At 36.4% G+C, this 13,921-nt stretch overlaps 2 long non-coding RNA genes across 2 annotated transcripts; both read left to right on the plus strand.

The window, feature by feature from the left end:
• Positions 1–902: 902 nt before the first annotated feature.
• LOC309506957 lies at positions 903–4,287 on the plus strand. The gene is made up of 6 exons (XR_014208983.1): positions 903–953; positions 1,036–1,108; positions 1,658–1,748; positions 1,841–1,939; positions 2,159–2,282; positions 3,897–4,287. It is a non-coding gene; the product is annotated as an uncharacterized lncRNA (long non-coding RNA).
• Positions 4,288–7,105: 2,818 nt separating this feature from the next.
• Positions 7,106–13,855, plus strand: LOC309506462. Its single transcript, XR_014208766.1, has 3 exons — positions 7,106–7,305; positions 7,550–7,668; positions 13,121–13,855. It is a non-coding gene; the product is annotated as an uncharacterized lncRNA (long non-coding RNA).
• The last annotated feature ends 66 nt before the right edge of the window (positions 13,856–13,921 follow it).

The raw sequence follows: 13,921 nt of genomic DNA on the forward strand, positions 1-13,921 counted from the left end.
AAACACATTTCTTGAAACCATCACTCAATTTCTCAAAACCTTAAACACAAAACCAAGTTTTCAAACCACATTCAGAGAATCTCTGACTCTTCTGGCAAAATCAAACAATGCTTTCAGATCTTACACACAGCGAGTCAATATTATAAACTCTACAGATCATTTGTTAGACACTACATCAAAAAATGGAGAACACAGAATCCAAATTATGCAGTTACACAAAAAAAGAAGATTGTAATAAAGTAAACAAATTTTGCAATTATATAAAAAAGTATAGTAATGACAACACTGTAACGGATTTCTGTAATTTGAACAGTATTTTACTGTAATATGTACAGTAAGATACTGTAAAATATGTATACAGTATGTTACTGTAAACAGCAAAGGATTATGGGAAAATATAGGGTCACTACTGTAATTCTTCACTACTGTAAATCAATTTACAGTAGTGAACTTGCCCGCGAAAAACTGACCAATGGCAAGAGGGATTTCTTTTCAAGTGGTTTTTTGAGGGGTGAAGTGGCAGTTAATGCACGGACAAAAGATCATGTAACTCACCAAAAAGGTTAGTATATAATTTCTATTTTATGTAAAATAAACATTTTCAAATGTTTTTACTTATGTTAACAGCAAACTAACATGATGTATCGTTTTGTTTTCGTCTGAATGGTTTTAGTGTCTTTTTTTCCTGACTGTCGTCAGAATGTTTTTTTTGGTGCCTTTATTACTGTCTTTTTTCCTGACTGTCGGCCGGGTCGCTGTCACGGTGATAATATTAACTGGTGAGTAAGTTAAGTTCACCTATATTAGCCGAAATATTCTTTAGTTAAAACTATAAAAAATAATGGTTGTGTGTTCCTCTGCCTCTTTAACGCAAGTTAGCTCATCAGGCGGGCGGAGTCGACTCGACGGTAACGTTAACCGAGCTAACAGCGAACTCAACGTGAAATACTGAGGTAAAGTGAGATAGACGAAACCCTTGTTAAAGTGCGGGTTTTAAACAATATTTTCACGTAGGCCTATATGATTTATTTTCAGGTTTGTGATCTGGATAATGCCATCTGCAACGATGGAGTGTGTTGGAGCCTTTTCATTGTGATAACATCAACTGGTATGTAACGTTATGGTCACCTTCACCTAAATTAGCCGAAGTAAACTTATTAAACAGAGAAGCATAATAACTTTGGTATGTTCTGTCTCCTCTTTCACAACTTTTTGGCAGATGTACAGCGTAAATACTGAGTAAAACTTAGTTAAAGGGATAACGTAGTACACCTTAAACAGAAAATTATGTATGTCATCATTTACTCGCCCACAACGTGTTCTAAACTTGCATGAAGTTCTTTCGTCTGAACATTTATGTAAAATAAGATATTATTAAGATATAAAATAAGATATTTTGAATAATGTTGGTAAATAGTGGCTGGTCCGCATGGACTTCTATAATAGAAAAAATACTTTGGATGTCAATGGGGACCAGTAACTGTTTGGTTGCTCATGTTCTTTAAAATATCTTCTTTTGTATACAGCACATTAAATAATTTAATGGAAGTTATGAACAAGTTGAGGGTGAGTAAATGGTGACAGAATTTACAATTTTGAGTAAACTAACCCTTTATCCAACACCATTGTTAATTTCATCTTTTGTTTTATTTTCAAGTTTGTGGTCTGAATTATGTCGTCTGAAATGTCGGAGGTGTATTTTGGAGTCTTTTTTGTGATTGCCTTCGTAATGGTGATAACATCTACAGGTGAGTAAGATGACATCAACTAAATTAGCTGAAGTATGCATTAGTTAAGCAGGCAAACATGTTCTTTTCTGTTCTTTATTTTGAATTTGCAGCGGCCATTCCCTCCGGACTGTACATCACTGCTGACGCTCTCCACTAATACACAGAACGGGTTGACGTTGGAGGAGGAAGAGGAGAAGGAGGAGGAAAGGGTTAGCAATATACCATTATCAATATAGCAAAGTTTTGCTAACTAATATTTTTAATGTTGTTTAATTGATTAAAAACTATAAACACCATACAACATTATATCTTACCTCATCTTCACCCCACATGTTATTGTTGTTAGTAATAAGTTCTGTTATTGTATTTTAGTTTTTTTTTCTGTAAACTATAACACTAAAAGGCTGCTGTGACTTTATCTGTTTCAGGAGAGTCTGTTCTCAAAGCAAAAACATGGATGCTGACAATGAAGGGCAGAATCATCATCCAGTTACAACTGCTAACAGACGACTCTTCAGCATTAGCTGTCTATTTTGTCGAATGCAGAATCAGGTAAACCAATATATATATATATATATATATATATATATATATATATTTTTTTTATTACATTACATTACATTTACATGCATGCATTTGGAAGTCACTTTTATCCAAAGCAACTTACATTGTATTAAGTTTAATTTAAATTATCCATTCCCTGGAAATCTAAGCTACAGGAATATTGAAAAAGAATGAAGCTTTAATGATTTTAATGTAATGTATTATGGGGTAATACCATCCCTGTAGGTTAGGGGTGGAAATTGGCAAAAATTTGATGATTCGATAGTATTGCGATATTTGGGCCACAATTCAATATTATTGCGCTTCCTAACATTGCGATACAGCAAGTATTGCGATTCGATTCTGCGATATATTGCGATTCATGTCCCCCATATTATTCAAAGACATTACAAAAAATAAGACTGCTCAACTCACTACAAATGTCACATTAAATCTGTGAACATCTTCTACACATTTACTGGAGGCTAGTGCAAAAACTTTGTCCTTGAACATTCAGGACACAGGACCTTATTACAGAACGTAATTATATGAACGCGTCACCACCGCATTAGCACCAAAAACATGGAGATTTTATTTTAGAGAATAATTACACAACCTATTCGATATACTATAATTCTATAATTAAATAAACTAATCGAATATCCAAAAATTGTGACTCATCCCTGCATTTAATACCTTGTTTTTTTCCCAAAATCTTCACTTACGTCTCGATTTTCGAAGGGGATTATAAACGTTTCTTCCTTGGTTCGCTTTTATTTAGGCCTATTACATTCACATTCTTTACTGTGGTAAAGTAGAAAAACGTTGTAGGACAGATTTTACTTGCACGTCAGATTCATTTCAACACAGTTTTTGCTTGTTATTAGACATGTACGGCGCGTCAAGTTTATTTGATTTTTAGTTTCGCTCTCTTTGGCAGCGCAATTTCAAACATAGCTTAAATGTCTTGCCCTTGTGGAAGATTAAATTCACTTTTCATACCTTTTACAACAAGTAGAAAACATGAAGATATCAGAAAATAGATCGATGGTCTCTTTCCTCCTCGTGTCATCCCTCTCAAAGCACAGAGCGGTATGGCTTCATGTGGAATCACGTGTCTTTGTGTGGAAGTATTAAACGAAAGTTTTTTTTTTTTTTTATATAGATTTAACTTTTCTATTATGTAAGTTTCTAATATTTACTGATATGTATTTGAATGCTTTACAGGCTTTGTGTTGCTTCTTTGACGGAATTGCTCAAATAAAGACTTTTTTGCTCGAATAAACTACATTTTTTTATTTCAATTTTCATAATAACCCCCCAACCACTGCAGGTAGTTGGTCCATTACCACCGCAGTGGTAAAAAAAACTGCCACCGTCACAGCCTTATAACCTATATTGGAATACTTTGCGCTACTGTATCAATATAATTGCGTGCGCAAAATATCGCGACACTGAACAGAATCGATTTTTCCCCCACCACTACTGTAGGTGGATTCAGAATCAGATGTAGTGCTTTTATTAACGCCAAAGTACATGCAGCATCAAGTTTGAGGGTTAGGGAAAATTCTGCCAACACCGGTCTGAAAAAATTATATATTTTTTCCCTGCTTGTGTTTGCAGGTTCATTCTGAGAGTCAACCCTGATGGCACCAAACACCAAAGGCACAGATCAGATGGAAATCTGGAAAGGTCCAAAGAAAAGCATCAGCCTGAAACCCTCAGTGTTTCTCATCAGAGAGGTTGTCAACTTTGACTGGCAAAATTACTGAAATGTAACAACACAACACTGACTTTGACTGTATTTTATTGTTTTAAGGCCTGTTTTGCTTTTCAGTGTGTGTACGTTTTTGCCATGCTACAGATATAAATGGTCACCAGGAGATTAATTCTATGGACTTTGGAGATGTTGCCTTTTTTTTTCTTCAGCTAGTGGCTCCTAAAGGTCAAGATTTGTAATTTGTACTTCTAAAACAAAATGTTCAACGATTAAAAAGAATATTATAAGGACAAATGTTTGTGAGTTATTGTGATTTTTTGGGGGGTGGGGTAAACATAAATTAAAAAAAGAAAATTTAAATGAAAAAAACAAACAAAAAACAATACTAATACTGTAAATGAAAATACGGTAATAATACTGTAAATGCAAGTACAGTAAATGATACAGTATACTGTAAGTGAAAATACAGTAATAATACTGTAAATGCAATTACAGTAAATGGTACAGTATACTGTAAGTGAAAATACAGTAATAATACTGTAAAACATTTTACAGTAACTTACTGGCATCCAGCTGCCAGTAAGTTACTGTAAAATTTACAGCAACCTCTTTACAGTGAACTTACAGTAGTAAGGTGAATAAATACTGTATGCACTGCAAGTATAGTATTGTACTGGATATTGTATTGAATGTCTGTATATTCAGCACTATACTGTGAAAATACAGCGACCCAACTGCAAAAGCCAAAAAGGTTACAGTAAAAAAACTCAAAATGAAAAGCGTATTACAGTACATTACAGTCAGTGAGAGAGACTGATTCTGCTTCAGCATCATGTGTTCATGTTGGATCTGAGGAGTTTGTCCACATCACAGACGTCTCTGCAGTCAAAGGTAAAAAAAAAAAAAAAAAAAACCTAAAGCAGATCCAGCCTTGACAACATTCTCCACACTTTGCTCCTCCTCTTCCTCTTTGTGCACCACCTCTTATTCACATACTCTTCCTCCTCTCCCTCTTATATTGTTTCCATCCATTGTTGGTCAACATTCAGTGCAACATTTTGAGTCAATTTTGGCACTCTGAACTGACTTGTATCATGTATAGTTGGTTTGGGCTCATCATTAGAAATAAGTGTGAACAGTTTGAGTCGTTGTGTGTAAACGATGACATCTGTGTTGTAGTTGTGTTCAACTTTTGCATGTCTGTGTTCAGCGTTTTGAAACGAAAGTGCATCACAGTGCAATATATGTTTTAGTGAGTGAGAATGTGTTTAGAGTTTTGCAAAAAGAGTTCATGAGATTTGCAAACAGTGTTTAAAGCAGCAGATTTGATCAATATTGCAATGTGTTGCAGCACAACTGACGTCTGACACTTATCTCTGTACATGTGAACGATCTGGCAGTTTTTACCAGTTGTTAGAGTCGTGTGAAGCCATAGGATGAGACGCACCACATACTGAAAAAATGCTTTTCTTACTTAGTATTTTTGTCTATTATTTGAATATTTAAACATTCTTACAGGGGTGGTAAAACACCTTTTTTCGAAGGCTTGATTGTGTTTGTGGGGTGCACTGAACATGTGTTCATGCTTCGTTTTAAAAAATTCGCATTCACATATTTAACCATTATTCTACACTGCTCTGTCCCTCCTTGTAAAAACGGTCTGATGATTTCCGGGTTCTATGAATCAGACCCAGAGAATGTTAGTAGGGAGGATCTAGCAGAACCTGTTCAAGAACGGCTGTTAAAGGACGTTTCAGAATGGTATGGTTTTTTTAAGACTGCAGATCTATTGTGATCGCTATATGACACTGTAACTTTTGCATATTTAGAACGATTGTAGCTAAATATCTGTCGCCAGAACTATTAACCCAATAATAACACTAAACATTGGCTTTACAACAGTAGCCAAATCAAACACAAAACCATGTTAAGCATGCATGTAGATAAACAATACATAAAAGCTATAATCAAAGACTAATTTACACTGATTACACAACAACCACCACGAGCAAGTTTGCTGCTCTGGTGATACTAAACAAGTTTGTGTTTGTCGGATAAGTATCAATTAGGATTTAACAAACTGGTTTGTGGAGCCTACCACAGCGTTGTCCTTCGTTTACTTCCTTGCTACAACGTACAATTAACAATACAAACTATTACAGGAAAACACATCAATGAAAAAAATCATTCTTATGATTGTATACATTAAGGAATACAAATGTGCAAATGTATAAATTTGTCGTGCCTTTTCTTGTTTTCGTCATGTGAAAAGTTTTTTGAGAGTAAGAACGGCGAGATTTTTAATCAATCCATACGGCGTCTGGGAGTTTCTAAATGCCTTTTGAAGCAAAGTGATGTGTTTTTGTAAGAAACATGTCCATATTTAAAACTTTATTAGTTAATAACTAGCTTCCGGCGGTGTTTTGCAGCGGAAGAGTGACCTTTGACCCGACGCATGATGTATTGACGAATATATATATTGACGCTTTCCTTCCGAAGGCCTTTATTAACCCCTGGAGACGTATGGATCAAAATCTCACCCTCCATTCACTCCCATTATAAAGCTTAGAAGAGCAAGGATAGTGTTAAATATAACTCAGATTGTGTTTGTCTCAAAGAAGAAAGTTATATGGCTTGAGGAGTAAATCTATTTAAAAACACAATGCAATGGCTGAGGGAGTGAACAAAAAAAAAATATATATATAGGCTATATATATATATATATATATATATATATATATATATATATATATTTATATATATATTTGTAATTTTAATTGCAGTCACAATGCATACAATATATATATATATATATATATATATATATATATATATATATATATATATATATATATTGTATGCATTGTGACTGCAATTACAATTACTTAACATTGTTAATTTAATTAATGTAAGATCATATTTCATTTTCATATTTATGTTCCTGCTCATTATTTTGGACCCAAGGTAATTGTCTGTCTTAAATCCAATTCCTTGGATAGCCTAATTGGAGGAACCCATGACAGTTTTTAGAGTTCTTGGAGGAATTATTAATTGTTTTATTTCTTATTGACCATTTTGAGGAAGTCCAACACACCGTACATGGCGAGACACACAAAGATGCTCAGTGACATCATTAAAGGAGTCAGTGATGTAAGTGTGAACCGTTTTAATTGGTCTTTTCATGGTGTTGAAGAAGAGGGCTGGTCGAGTGTCAGAATAAAAAGCATCTTCTTCCTCTTCCTCATCACTCCTGCTTCACTGCAGACTCACACAACATCTCTGAACCTTCTGATCTGAGCAACAGATAACATGGTAAGTCATATTCATACTTCTTTATCACTTAATAATTGTTAGTGGAGCTAAAGCTGCACATTTGCTCAAGTTTTTTTTCCCGAAAACTCATAATTTTTTACCAAAATATATATTTAAAAAAGTGGCCATAAGATGTCAAGGAAAATTCCATTCCTACAACAAACAGAATGCCGTTTTAAATGTATATGTACTTTGTGTGTACTGTGCACATTTTTTTGTATAAGTATTTGTGTGTTTGCTCCAGGTTTTCGCTGTGCCACTGAGGATCCTCCTGCTCTGCCTTCTTCACTTCAGCACTTGTGCAGTAGGAGAGGATGTGGACCCAGAAATCCTCATGAGTATTGTGCAGAAATTTCAGAATGTGTAAGTGTTTTTGATTGAACATATTAGTAGTAAAAATAAATAAATAAAAACCAAGAAAAAAATACATATACACAACCAAATAAAGAAATGACAAGAAATATATAAAGAAAAGTAGTGGATTTAGTAACAGAGGTTGTTATAAGTTATAAATCAGATGTATTTGTCTTTTAAGTCAAGTCAAGTCAAGTCAAGTTTATTTGTATAGCGCTTTTCACAATACAGATTGCATCAAAGCAGCTTCACAGTATTAAATTAAAATAATACAACAAAGTTTGTTTCAAGAGGAATTTATTGATTGATAAAATTAAATTAGATATCCCCAAAATATCCCCAACTGAGCAAGCCAAAGGCAACAGTGGCAAGGAACCGAAAAACTCCATCAAGTGACCTAATGGTGTCCTAAAACTCCATCAGGTGCCTTAATGGAGAAAAAAAAACCTTGGGAGAACCCAGGCTCAGTCGGGGGCCAGTTCTCCTCTGGCATTGGATAGAGGCCGGATTGTAGTTTGAACTGTAGGATTATATGAATGCCTGGCTGAAGAGATGCGACTTTAATCTAGTTTTAAACTGGGAGAGCGAGTCTGAGCAACGAACAGTATCAGGAAGACTATTCCAGAGTTTTGGAGCCAAATGTGAAAATGCTCTCCCTCCTTTGGTGGTTCTGGATATCCTAGGTATGACCAAAAGCCTTGAATTTAGTGATCTCAAAGAGCGCGATGGATTATAGGGCGATAGAAGATCCGTTAAATAGACTGGAGCTAAGCCGTTTAGGGCTTTATAAGTCAGTAGCAATACCTTGTAATTAATACGGAACTTTATAGGTAACCAATGCAGTGATGATAAAATCGGTGTTATATGATCATATTTTCTTGATCTCGTAAGAACTCTAGCGGCGGCATTTTGGACTAACTGTAGCTTGTTTATTGAGGATGCAGGACAACCAGCTAATAAAGCATTACAGTAATCCAGTCTCGAGGTCATGAATGCATGAACTAACTTTTCTGCATCAGAAACTGATAGCATATTACGTAGCTTAGCAATGTTTCTAAGGTGGAAAAAGGCTGTTTTTGTAACATAAGAAATATGATTTTCAAAAGACAGGTTGCAATCGAGTATAACACCCAGGTCTTTTACTGTAGAGGATAAAGTAACAGGACATCCTATGATGTTAAAGTTGTATTGTGCGAGGTTTTGTGGGCGGTTTTTTGAACCGATAAGTATTACCTCTGTCTTGTCTGGATTTAATAAAAGAAAATTACGCGTCATCCAATCTTTTATATCTTTAACACACTCTGTCAATTTGGAAAATGTAGCGTTTTCATCCGGCCGTGATGAAATATATATTTGAGTGTCATCAGCATAACAATGGAAACTAATTCCATGTTTCCTTATAATATTTCCAAGTGGCATCATATATATTGAAAATAACAGAGGGCCTAATACAGATCCCTGCGGCACTCCATAGTTTACTGGAGTTATGATCGATTTTTCTCCATTTAAATAGACAAAATGGTAGCGGTCAGATAGGTATGATTTGAACCAGCTTAGTGCTTGTCCTTGAACACCAGTATAATTTTGTAGTCGATCTAAGAGTATTGTGTGATCTATAGTATCGAACGCAGCACTAAGATCAAGTAAAACTAGTATTGAGATACAGCCTTGGTCAGAAGCTAAAAGTAAATCATTTGTGATTTTAACGAGCGCAGTTTCAGTGCTATGATGCGGTCTGAATCCAGACTGAAACTTTTCATAGATATCATTTTGTTGCAAGAAAGAGCCCAGTTGAGCGGACACCACTTTTTCTAATATTTTAGACATAAATGGAAGATTTGAAATGGGTCTATAATTTGCTAGATTATTATGATCTAATTGTGGTTTCTTAATGAGAGGTTTTATAACTGCCAGTTTAAATGTTCTTGGAACATGACCTAAAGATAAAGACGAGTTACTAATATTGAGGAGAGGCTCTTCCACTACAGATAACACTTCTTTCAGTAGTTTAGTTGGTATAGGATCTAATAAACATGTTGTTGTTTTAGATGAAGTGATAAGTTTATTTAACTCTTTTTGTTCTATAGCTGTAAAGCACTGTAATTGTTCTTTCGGGGTGATAATTGAAGCTGAATTGTAAGGCGCGATTGAAGATTGAACGTTTATAATTGTGGTTCTGATGCTTTCTATTTTCTCAGTGAAGAAGTTCATGAAATCATTACTACTGAACTGTAACGGGATATTTTGTTCGGGTGACGTCTGTTTATTTGTTAGTCTAGCCACGGTGTTAAATAGAAACCTTGGATTGTTTTGGTTGTTTTCTATTAGTTTGCGGAGGTGCTCAGCCCTGGCAGCTTTTAGGGCCTTTTTATAACGTGACATACTGTCTTTCCACGCGATTCTAAAGACCTCTAAATTAGTTTGTTTCCATTTACGCTCTAAAATACGGGTTTCTCTCTTTAAAACATGCGTAGTATTGTTATACCATGGTGCTTTATTTTTCTCTCTGACCTTTTTTAATTTAATAGGTGCAACCACATCCAATGTTCTAGAGAGAATGGTGCTCATAGTGCTAGTTAGTTCTTCTAGTTCATCTGTTTGTTTGGGTTCAGGCAGCAGCTGAGACAGATTAGATAAGCAATTTGAGAAATTATCTATGGTGGATGGGAGGATTGTTCTGCCTGGTTGATAACGCGACGCCGCATGACATATTACAGCAGTACGTAATATGCAAATTACCATGTAGTGATCAGTGACTTCATCACTTTGTGGAATGATATCTATATCGGTTGGATCGGTTCCGTGTGATATAATTAAATCGAGTGTATGATTAAGACGATGAGTTGGTCCGGTGACGTTTTGCTTGACCCCAAATGAATTTAATAAATCTGTAAACGCAGCTCCTAACGCATCATTTGGATTATCTACGTGTATGTTAAAATCTCCAACAATTAATGCTTTATCGACATTGACTAATAGGTCTGAGAGAAAATCTGCAAACTCTTTTAGGAAATCAGCGTAAGGCCCTGGCGGTCTATATACGGTAGCCAAGGCTAGAGATAATAGGGATGTTTTTCTAACATCTAAGAGCGTAACATTTAGTACAAGTACTTCAAATGAAATAAACTTATAACCCGTTTTCTGAGTAACATTTAGAATATCTTTATAAATGGTTGCAACACCTCCGCCACGGCCAATCAGACGGGGCTCATGCTTATAACAGTATCCAGGAGGAGTAGACTCATTAATACCGAAATAATCATTTGGTTTAAGCCAGGTTTCAGTAAGGCAAAGTACATCGAAGCTATTATCTGTGACTATTTCATTTACAATAACTGCCTTAGGTGTGAGTGATCTAATGTTTAGAAGACCTAGCTTTAGAAATAGTTTTTGTTTACTAATAGCAACATTTTCTGTTTTAATAACAATTAGATTTTTCCTAGATCCTGCATTAGATTTATTATTTGATCTCACTAAACGAGGAATAGACACGGTTTCTATGCAATGTTCTACACTAGTATTTATATCAGTTGAATTGGTGCAGCAGAGACTATGATTTGGACTTTTGGTTACTAGTCAAAGGGTATTTAACATTTTGGAGATGTTATCTGACAGAAGATCCGCTCCGAATCTGCTTGGGTGTAAGCCATCAGCACGGAAAAGCCTAGGACGCTCCCAAAACAGATTCCAATTATTTACAAAGAGCAGTTTCTGCTCATTGCACCATGACATTAACCATTCATTTAGCGCAAATAATCTGCTGAACTTTTCATGCCCTAGTCGGTACGTGGGAAGCGGTCCTGACACAATGATCGTTGTTTCAGGCGATGTGCTGCGTACCGTATCGATTAGATTCCTGAAGTCTTTCTTCAGAATCTCCGTCTGGCGCAGCCTGATGTCGTTCACTCCCGCGTGCAGGACCACAGTTCCGACGCGCTCGTCACCGTTCAGGATCTCGGGAACGCGAGCAGCGATTTCAGAAACACGAGCACCAGGGAAGCAGTGACTTTGCACCTTACTTGTACCTAACGTAGCGTGTACGTGCCGAACGATGGAATCGCCGATGATCACAGCATCGCGTTCTGTTTCGCGTAGAGGGGAGAAGCGGTTTTGTGTCGATAACTCGAAAACCGGGAGGGTCGGAGAAAGTCTTGGTCTAAACCTGACTCGCGTCTTCCGCTGCGGAACCACCCAGGCTTCGTGGTGGCGTGTTGGAGCCGGAGTGAACGAGACCATGGCTGATTGCGACCGATGCTGAGGAACGCACGGAGTAGACGCGGTCGGAGTCAGCGGGTTAGTAACGTTAAACACTGATTTGTGTGCGTCGGCGCGTGATGTTTCAAGAGCCAAACACCGGTCTCTCAGCTCGGCCTGTCTCAATAAAAGGTTGTGGATCTGTTTCTCAACAGCTTCCAGCTCAGACTGCAGTGCGTGAAGCTCAAATGTGTCCTCACCTGCACCAAGCGGTAGACTACTTACATCTGATATATTCGCCATTTTAACAGATGGACAGTGAGTTAGCAACGAAGCTACCAGTGATGCTATCAATATTAATACTAATTTATATTATAAGTTTGTTTGTAAATGAGTGTGGAGAAGACGCGTTCAGCCGTGATCCACGGACGTAACCTTTAAGAGTATGCAGCGTTGGATCACTAATAGGCTTGAGACGCGTCTGCTCAACAGTCCGCGTTGTAACTATGAGGTTTTTTAGTGGTAGGGGTGTAGAGTAGACGCACGATAGGCGAAAAAAAAGTGTTTGTTTATAAGTGAGTGTGGAGAAGACGCGTTCAGCCGTGATCCACGGACGTAACCTTTAAGAGTATGCAGCGTTGGATCACTAATAGGCTTGAGATGCGTCTGCTCAACAGTCCGCGTTGTAACAATGAGGTTTGAGCAGTAGTGCTTCTCAGTGAGGAAGAGTAGAAAATTTTCGTTGTAAGCGGGTTTAAAGAGAAAAATCAAGAATTATAAATCAAATCGATAGAGCTCCAAAAACAACAACGCATTCAGACGCAACGCATGATAATGACAGGACAAGACATTATTCACCGTGTTTGTTGAGTGTTTCTTATTCACCTGAGCTTTTATGAACTCAAAGGCGCGAGAGAAAATAAATAAATAAAAATAGCTGAGCGCAAGGGTGGCGCGTTAACAGGCTAGCGAATTACTAGCGTGTTATGCGTCAGGGTTGGGTAAGCTGTATTTAGTAGTAATATAAACAACTAGAAATTGTAGTAAATGATGGTTCAAAACAAGGAAATACGAGGCTAAGACGGAGCTTACAGCTCCGAAGCAAACACACAACACACTTTTATAATTACATGTTATAATTTTTACATTAAACTTTACATATATTTGTTATAATACTACATAATTACATACAAATAAATACAATACTTCTATTAATATTTGTAATTTTTAACACACAACATTAAATTCCCACTGCTTTCATTTCCAGGTTGGCTGAGGACATAGGACAATACACTGTTGTGTTCAGAGTCGAGAAGAGCAAATGTCTTGAAGATTCTGGCTATCCAGATCAGATCTTACTAACTCAAGTGAATAAAACACTTCAGAACAATGAGGTTTATCGGAGTAATGACCGTGACCTCATTGCTGCAAAGGCTGATAAAGATTTACAACTAGATTCAGAGTTTCGCCTGAAGAATTATCTGGGGGACATATTGAATGTTGGTGATAAATGTGTGGTTTATTTCACTTTTAATTCCCCCTGTTTGTCAAAATGCCTATCAGGGCATTCCAATATAAAAACCAGTCTTAGACGTTTACAAAGATATAATGGAATTAAAGCCTTTGCATTCCAAAACATCTTTGCATGGGAAGGAGGATCTGATAATAGGAATGCGGTGATAAACAGACTGAAGACAATTGCACGTTCTTTGCCATATTATCAGTGTGAGAGAAACCAAGCTGAATGTGAACGCCTGTAAGTTATGCTTATACTTTAGTTTCTTTCCTCACACATAGACAGTTTTATTTAGCTGAGGATTTTTTCCTTTTTACAGCAATTGCAGTAAACGTTAAAATTGGCAAATAAATTCTACAATCTGTGAAATGCATGAATTGTGATATTGCGTGTGCTTGATTAGCTGGTAATTATTGTTAGAGTAAACTAATGTCAGCATGTCTGCTTAATGCTGGAGCAAATAAAAGTACATTTTGTTGAGCATCATTTGTTTTTCAAAGTATCATCTCCTTTAAACACACTCTATAAGTACACGTTTTTCAGTCATATGGA

The sequence above is a fragment of the Leuciscus leuciscus genome, assembly GCF_965113295.1.
Source record: "Leuciscus leuciscus genome assembly, chromosome: 9".
NCBI lineage: Eukaryota > Metazoa > Chordata > Actinopteri > Cypriniformes > Leuciscidae > Leuciscus > Leuciscus leuciscus.